The 9,370-nt window shown below is 44.8% G+C and overlaps 1 pseudogene; it reads left to right on the top strand.

Annotated features, from left to right (window-relative positions):
- Positions 1 to 5,964: 5,964 nt before the first annotated feature.
- LOC137916786 (poly(A) polymerase type 3-like) lies at positions 5,965 to 8,737 on the top strand (annotated as a pseudogene).
- The last annotated feature ends 633 nt before the right edge of the window (positions 8,738 to 9,370 follow it).

The following is a 9,370-nucleotide window of genomic DNA, read 5'->3' as shown; positions in this document are numbered from 1 at the left end:
TTTTCTCTCTCCTTCAAATCAGATCAATTCAAACATGGCTGACTTTATGAATCGCTCTGTTATTTTGTGCCGTTCCAGTCTACAGCAAGGCGCAGAGTACTGGCGTGTTGGAAGAGGGAATGCATGTCTCTGCCGTATGCATTTCCAAGAGGCCAGATCTGATCTGGATGGAAGGCAAAGATGGAAAGAACCACCTCTTCACAGTTTTCGCCGAGCGCAGCGTCAGCCAGGCAGTGGCATGTTGCCGAGCAGTCCCCTCCAGTCAGCCGGCCTCCAAGAGGAAGCGAACGGCAGCCTCTGAGAGCCCAGCCAAAAGAAGCAAAGCTGAGGCGGTGAGAAAATAGATTTAAATCATTTCTCATGTGAACCAAATGTCTTAATTATTAGTGGTGTAAAATGTAAAAAAAGAAAAATGACCAGCAAGCAATTTATTTTTAATTGTTAAAAGATGAAATGAAATAATAAAGACAAGTTTCCTTTTTTATGAACAGAAGAGCGATGTGGCTAACGGCTGGTGCCAGCCAGCTCCCTCTGCCAGCGGAGAACCCACAACACCCGGGATTCCACGGGCAGCAAAGAGACGCCTTCCTGCCGAATCTGTTCCCTCAGCAAAAAAGAGGAAGGTCAGTGAGGAAGCGGGGGTGTCTTCTCCGTCTGAGAGCTCAACAACAAAGGCTGCTAAGATGGAGACACAACAAGCCGCCTGCTGCGATGAGGTATGCTGAACACTTTTAAACCGATGGAAAGAGCTTCCTGTTCTGGGACTCACCTCTCTTCCTTCCCTTTCAGAAGCCTGTTCCGGAGCTGTGTAAGGCAGAGCCCCCGCCCATCAAGCGTTTCACACGACCAGCGGTGAGGCTCTGTTTGAAGGAATAGCACACTGGAGCTTACGGCAGGAACTCCAGCCTGCAGACGTTCTGGGTGAGGAGGCAGGCAGTCTGAAAGGCGGATGGAACCTACCGAAGGCTGGAGGGAGATTTTGGAGAGTTGACCATTGGGTGACGAGTTCAAAAATTGGTTCTGGGCTTCCCTCGCCCGGGCATGGGTCACCTAGCTCTTTAAAGAGTGCTAGGAACTCTAATTAAAATAATATAAAGGTCACCTTGTCCTCCAAACGGCAAAGCCGCTACGGAGATGCGCGCACTCCAGGCAGTCATTTGTTTATTAAACGTCGGCTAGCAAACAGCGGTAGTTGCAATTATCACGCCAGAGGACTAAAACGGTACTTAGACACAGAGGGCAGAGTATCTCTGGCCGCCTTCCGAGTTGAACTTTGTACTCTGGAGATACTCCTCTGTCCCCAGCTCTCACCCTCCTGCTTCCGGCACTGCTACTGCTGCCGCCGTTCCTCCTCCGTCACCAGTTCCTCTGTTCCCACCTCGTCCCTTGCCCGGCGCCGCTGCCGCCGTTCCTCGGCTCCCAGGTCTCACTCTCCTCCTGTTCCAGGACACCCCTCACCCTATAAAAGCCACGAGTGGCCCGCAATGGCTTTGCAATTTTCACATGACAATTCTGCAGCTCTGCGAAGTTGAGTACAAGTCTCTCTCGCACGTTAATCCCAAATACGATTCTGTCACGAATGAGTGAGTCTCTCAAAGTCCCAAAGTTGCATGTTTTTGCAAGCCGCCTGAGTGAAGGACTCGAAGGACTCGTACCACTCCACCATCTCGTTCACTGTCGGACTGCAGGATCAATCAAACTTTTTTACAATGTCCTTGAATTTCCAGTCCTATTGCGCTGTGTCACCCATTAACGTATCCAGTCTCACCGAGCAGATAACAGCAGGGCCTGACTTTCCTCTTCTCATCATCTTCGGCCATAGTTAATCCAACATATAATCCAAATCCAGAAAATGAATGCATGAATGCCTCTATCAATGTGCAAGTGTTTCTGCATTTTACAACACATGTCTCATTTTATTCTGACTGGTTACAACCTCAGGTGCCTGTAATGCTTGTAATGAATGTAAATAAAAATGACGATGAAAATGAAGAAACATGTTCTCAATCTTTAAAACAAGGAGTAGCTCTTATATCAGCATGCAAGCTTACCTCGTCTGCTCGGTATGAACGAAGACGTAAGAAAAGATGCTCAGAAGGTCAATCCGTCAATACTTGGAATCTACTGACCAATAATAGAGTAAAACAGTTCTGGTTTCTGCCTTCGTCCTCCTCTTCGTCTTCACCACTAGAGTCATCTTACACACCACCGCCGATGTTGGTTGCCGTGTCCAGTTCTGTCCTTGCCAGGTGTGATGTACTATGACTTGGTGACAGTTGTCCAATACCTTGAAAAAAATAAAACTTAAATCTTGAGCCTTTTCACATCAATCCCAAAATCCTGGCTGCTGCAGTCATCAGCAATTTGTGAAGGGTTAAAAGATTTGGAAGATCATGCCGCCTACAAATTTGACCAGTTTGGTGGTGGGTCAGTCTGGGGAGGCATATCCTTGGAGCGCCGACTGCTGTTAGATGCCGGGATGACATCTTCAGAGCCACTGTGGGCCTCATGTGGCTGGACCGTGTCAGTATTTCCTGAATGATGAAGGCAGTGATACGATTGGCTGGCCCACCCATTCCCCGGATCTGAATCCAGTCGAGTACCTCTGCAACACCGTGTATCGTAGCAACCGCCGCCGCCACAGACGGTCCTTGATCTGGCTGATGCTCTGATTCAGATCTGGGAGAAGATCCGTCATCTCATTAAGAGCATGCCCAGACATGGGGAATGCAGACAGGCATGAGGAGGCCGTACACACCTCTGAGCTGGAGCAGGGGCGTCAAACTCATTTCAGGTCAGGGGCCACACGCAGCCTCATTTGATGCCAAGTGATGATGAGTAATTAATTAATATTTTATACAAGGCCAGAGGTCATTATTAATTTATGAATTTTTTTATGAATTTTTTATTAATTATTAATTTTCATATTGGGTCAAAGGTCAAAGCCGTAAATCTTTTTTGACTAAAGGATGTACTCATCTTCTCTCTCACAGTAAACACAAACCTGTATTTTATAACTAGTATAACTAGTAACCGAGCGGATCCTGACTCAGAAGGCAACAAGATTTTGAGGATGTCGTTTCTGGTTGTGCCTATTCGCGAGACCCCAGTGACCGTATGTCAGCAGCCGAGCAACGCGTTGGAAGCCCCGCGGAAGACTATGAGATTTCTGCGTCGAACCCAGAGAGAGCCGTCTTATGATTTAAAAGGAGAATGGTCTCTGGGCCCTCACGGCGTCGCTGGAGGATGGGGGTACATCTTTCGGTACGAGACCGGAGAACTGATGCTCTACCAGACGGATGATTCAGCGGATAACATCGGTCTCAGCGGTTTGAGCTTCCTGACTTCCACGGACTGGGGGATGCTGAGGGTTTTGACCCAAGAGTATCTGGATCGGCGAGCGGATGAAGAAGGAGAAAGAGAAGGAGAAGGGGAAGAAGATGGAGAAGGAGTCCACGTAGGTGGATCATCGCGTATGGCTTCCAGCTCCAAGCGTGCAAAGCTATCCTCCAACACAGTAGCTACCCTGTACAATGCTATTTGGATATCTAAGCACACGGCTAGCGGTCAATGGTTCATGCGTGTCAGTTTTCAGAAAAAAGAAGATCAAGAGACCTTCACGCTCAAACCCTTCTTCTCGGATTGCGGGGTCTTCCTGAAGCTGCTATCCATACCCCTGTCTTCGTGGTTGCAGGCAACGAGGGAAAAAAGCCAAGAAATCTCCAACCTCTTTTTACGTTGTCGTGAATGGAAAGAAACTTTGGAAGTTAAACGGAGCCTTACTTTCTAAACCACGCCTACCAACTCTGCAAGTACATCCCCCTTCTGACTTTCTAAACCCCGCCTACCAGCTCTGCGAGTACATCCCCCTTCTGACTTTCTAAACCACGCCTACCAGCTCTGCGAGTACATCCCCCTTCTCCCCGCCCACCTTCTGACTTTCTATATTTTTCTGATTCAACCCGCCTTCCACACACGGCTATCGGAAGACGCAAGAGAGCATCTGCCCAAACACACTCGGAATATATATTTCATCATGCAGGCTGAGAAGAACTCTGACCCGGCGGCACCAACGACTAAGCGTGCCAGGATTGTGGGATATATCCATAAGCCTTCGGACGAGTTATTTACCGATGGTCCAGACGGTCTGGTTTACGAAGACACTCCAATCTATTTCAGCGGGACAGGAACACCGGCGTTGGAGGATCTTGTATCTGAAGAAGACCGTCCGTGTGTGGTGGCAGAATTGCCGCTTACGGGCAGAGGAAGACGCAAGGCCATCTACCAGGCGTATGCGATGAAGATGGAGCAAGTCGACGTATGGCTGACCCCCGTTGTGTTCGATACTATAAAAACTGGTATCCTTCACGTGTTGAATCTAATTATCGATGGTTATCAAGAAGAGAGCTGCAACGGGTGCAAAATCAACCATCCGAGCCAGAACCAATATCCTTGTCTTGATCCACCGGGAGATTACATCCAAGCCGAGTCGCTGACCGTGCTCAAGACTGTTTACTCACGCCGTTCTCTTCAAGCCATCCAACTGCTCCTCCGTCTGTGTGGAATAAAGATAGACGACAAATGCGTAGAAACCGTGGCAAAGATTCTGCTGGTCGAAATATCTGAAGCCGACAACCTCTCGGAACGCATCGACTCTATTTACGAGACTTCCTATAACAAGGTGAAGACTGCCCATCTTCAGAAAGTTTCTAAATTTTGGAAAAACATCTGATCATCATCATGGGGAACTGTGTGACACGTCTGACAGGATTTATCCATAACGTCTTTGTCATGAATCGCCTGATAGAACTTTTGGATGAACTTGTAAGAACCAGACTGACTACCGGCCACGTGAGTGAAAATGTCAAGATTCGAGCGTTGGAGAAATATTTTCAAATCGTCTACTCTGTGGAGACGAAGCCTTCCTGGAAAGAGATGCAAGAGCAATTGCTGGGATTAAACGAGCATCGAGTGTCTGATATCTTTCGAGAAGTTATACAGAAATGGGGTGACGATGAAATCATCATATTAAATATTAATATGATTGATATTATAATATCAATCATATTAAACACCCTAATGTTCTATACTCAGCATTTAGAGTCATTGTAATCAACGTATAGTTCTATTTCTTTTCTTGTGTGATGTTTTTTTTAATAAAACATGATATCGTAAACATGTGTATGGTTGTTTTCTTCTTGCTACTCAGAGTAAATAAAAAATGAGGATCAAACTTGTTTTTTATCATTCGACCCGGAGGAGACTGGTGTAAAGACGTGGGGTGTGAATTAATAAAAATGACCTTCGATGGAGAAACGGCTCCTGAAAAATATATACTATTCCCCATCTCATCCCGGGAGTTTTGGCGGGGTGGAGAGATTGCTCCGCGGTGTGCGAGATGAGGCGAGTCAACGTGTCAAGAAAGCGGATGTAGAAGAGTTTTTAACCGAGCAGGACACATACACTTTACATAAACCAGCGAGGGTCCATTTTCCTAGAAATAAAGCATTTTTTTAATTTCGTTTTTTAAAACACATTCCAGATGGGTAATCCATATTTTTAATCCATCCCTGCTTCAGTCCCCCCAAAAAACACTCTCAGTCAAAAATGGTCTAAACCCGCACCGCCGATGATTGATACTATTTATCATATCAATTTCCTGCTGTGTAGCCCGTATAACATAAGTCCCACCTCACAGCTACCAATGTGTTTTCTATTGAAACTCAAGGAACGAAAAAATCAAAGTAAAAAAGATGGGGGTGGCGCTGAAAATCAATCAACCCACTCTAATCGCAGATTGACATAACAGATCGATAGATAGATCAAAGCAGGTATCGGCCAATCGTCTTGGTTCAAATGACTTGCTTTGAAGTGTAGCGCTTCAAAGCAGGGTATATATATATAACTCGTCAAAGAAAAAGGTTTTCAGAGAGCATATTTTTTTCTGCTTTCAATAAAGTGATTATGACTTCGCTTCGGTGAGTATTAAGTGCTATTGCTTTTGTTCATGCTTTTCTTGGTGTTGATTGGATGTTTTTTTTAAACACAAAATTGGAGCATTGCCACATACAGGTATCAAGGTAATCTTGTTAATTTTCAGAGCAACTAAGATCCAGGCTCCAGCTGTTCAACAGCCCCCCAAGATTTACGGACTCACCCCTCCGATCAGCGAGGATCTGCCGAAGGAGGCCGAGCTGACCCGGACCGGTTTGCTGTTTGAAACGCTGAAGGGCTTCGATGTTTTTGAGAGCAAATCAGTGCTGTAGCACAGGTATGATTTACCGGTTGAAATATTTATGTATTGTTCCCCCCGCTATATCCGCGGTTCACTTTCGGCAGATTCACTTTATTGTGGATTTTCTTGCAAAACATACAGTATGTTTTCATATATCATGGATTTTATTGCGGGACTCTGCTGTATGTGTACAAATGTTTATATTTCCATAATTGTATTGATAAAATAAGCATTTTCTGGCCTAAGTTAAATAAAATAGTATTTTTTTCAAAATTAAAATACATATTACAACACATATAAAATACAGTACCAGTACGGTACATATTGAATGAGATCTGCGTTCAGAAAACACAAAGCGCTGCACCTACATGCATTCCAGCGTCGCACATCCAGTTGCCGTCAGCGTGAGTCGTTGGTGTTGTGTCTACTTTGTGCTGTGCTGTGCTACATATTCACCAGTTTGGCTCCTACATTTGTTACTGTATTATAATACAGAGTTATTTGTAGACGTGTGGGAAGGGGTCATACAGTAGAAGGTGGGTTAACAGTGCAGGGAGGGTTCATGGATTTTGCATTAGTGCTACTGTCTGTCTGGAAGTTAATCTCATAATAAAACCACATTTTATATGACAATACTGTATATCATTTATTGTATTATTGTGTGTGTCTGTCTGGATCTATATTAACGAATTAACTAATTCAGTACCTAAACGAGTATTCTCGTTTAGGTAAAAATCCATACCTCCACGTCCGAAACATACATTACATTTGAGTGAATGTGAGCTTTTCCATTTTAAGAATAACTTAATAACTAGTTCTAATATAATTATATTTAAGGTATTTTCCCCTTTTTGTGGCGCCCCCTGCAGGCCTGAGTTGTAATCAGTTAATCAAGAACTTAATGAGTGAAGTTAATAAAAGTGCTAAAGCACAAGTGGAGGGACCATTGCATGCTTGTTAAGGTGCAGACAAATGTGAAAATGCCCCGTGTTTCATTTGCAGAGAGGATATCACCACAAAGCTTGAGAAGCTGTTTAAGGAGTGGCTGAAGCAGAAATGCATTGACATGGTAGGACATCTTTTTATATACGCCATGTTGTTTCAAAGCTAACCAGCTGTGGTGCTTAAAACATGTTCTTACAAAGATAACATTTTATTTGTTTACTTTTTAATTTTAGAATGTACCAGATATAGTGATGGACAACGTTGGAGGAAAGCTCCTTCCGTTTGGCTCCTCTGATCTCGGCGTCGACTCAAAAGGTGAGTTTTACTATTCTTGACCGAGTGTCAGGACTGCCGGAACTTTGCATGATGGAGAAGCTCCTCTAATATGAACCTGTGCTGTTTTGACAGGCGCTGATATCGATGTTGTGTGCGTGGGACCCGTATTTCTGGAGAGGGGTGATTTTTTTACCTCCTTCTTTGAAACGCTTAAAGCACAGAAGGAGGTCACCGACGCACGGGTTAGCCATATACACAGTTCATGTACGTGTACATCCTACAAGATAGTAACAATCATCTAACTAACTAACCGTCTTTGTGTCTTCAGGCCATCACAACAGCATACGTCCCTGTCATCAAGCTTAAATTTGATGGGGTTGAGGTAATATGACTTGCGAAACCAGGAAACGCTCTACTCTGCAGAAAGCTACGTGTGTCTTAATGCTTTCTGTGCTTCTTTCTAGATTGACTTGGTATACGCGCAGCTGGGACGAAGGAGTGTCCCTGATAAACTGAACTTCCTCAACGATCAGCTGTTGAAGGACATGCGTCCAGAGTGTGTGAGGAGTCTCAACGGTAAGAAGCAAACAGCAGGAACCTTTTTGTGCTGGGTGGCCATTTGGCTGGCTGACGCTTTAACATGACTGTCTTCAATCACCTTTGTCTCTGTATTTTAGGCTACAGAACATCAGCTGAGATCCTCAAGCTTGTCCCAGATGTTGAGAACTTCCGTCTGGCCTTGAGAGCCATCAAGCTGTGGGCTAAACGTGGGTAGAACACAACTCGCTAAATTTGCCAGACTGTCCAGAGACCGGTTCAGAATATGTTGAGAATTTCCGTAACTAACGGTGACACATGTACGCAAACAACGACTGACTTCACATTTGATACAAACTGGGTTTAAGTGTTGCTCACTGCATCTGAAAACATTGACTTTTGTGCGTGTGGTGGCAAAAACACTGCTCAATATGAAAAAGCAAAAACAGACCGACAAACTGAGGACACGTGGACATAGTAACATGCTGCATTGAAAAGCTCTGGCAGCGCAGATTAAAGTGGTTCACTGTAAATTAGGCCGTCTTGAGGACTAGAGGTCTGACTTCTTTCTCATCTTCATCTTTCCCTTCAGGACGGAACATTTATTCCAACATGCTGGGCTTCTTGGGCGGGATATCTTGGACTACACTTGTTGCAAGAATCTGCCAGGTGTACCCAAATGCGACCGCATCCACCCTGGTGATTAAATTCTTCAAGGTGTACTCCATGTGGTGAGTATTCTGATTCTGCTGTTCCTGTGGGAAGACCAAATATTGAATTACGTTTGATAAGAGTTCCCTGAGACTGATCATCATCTCATCAGTGTCCTGTTTCCATTAAAGCCAGTCTGTGCTTCTCTATGTACAAACTGATTGCGTTTCATAGAACGCACTTTCAGGAATTGTGTGTTTGTTTGCGTGCAGATACGTTTACCTTCTTTCTGAGGTTCTCTGAGAATCTGCCTGTGAGCGTTTTGTAAAAAGGATCATCAGACGTGAAAATCTTGTGTTTTCAGGGAGTGGCCTTACACTGTCCGTCTGCAGCGAGTCGAGGACCTCGGGTATGGCCTCCCATTTTGGGAACCCAGGGTAAGGAACCAGCCAGCAGCGTTTTACCAGGATTTAAGTTACAACTATACGGCTACTATACTACTACTAATACTACTACAACTACTACTAACTCCTATGAAATCTACATTTTCAGTTTGTGATTGGGGATCTGTGTAGCACAGTTAAACCAAGTATGTTTTCTTGTGATCTTTCAGCTTCATCGACCTGACAGCCTCCACCTCATGCCCATCATCACCCCAGTCTACCCACAGCAGAACACCAGCACCAACGTGTCTCTCTCCTCCTTCCACATCATCACAGAGGAGAT

This window comes from Brachionichthys hirsutus, unplaced genomic scaffold, assembly GCF_040956055.1.
Source record: "Brachionichthys hirsutus isolate HB-005 unplaced genomic scaffold, CSIRO-AGI_Bhir_v1 contig_1072, whole genome shotgun sequence".
NCBI lineage: Eukaryota > Metazoa > Chordata > Actinopteri > Lophiiformes > Brachionichthyidae > Brachionichthys > Brachionichthys hirsutus.
The sequence above is the reverse complement of the archived record's forward strand: the minus strand, read 5'-3'. Positions and strand labels throughout refer to the sequence as shown.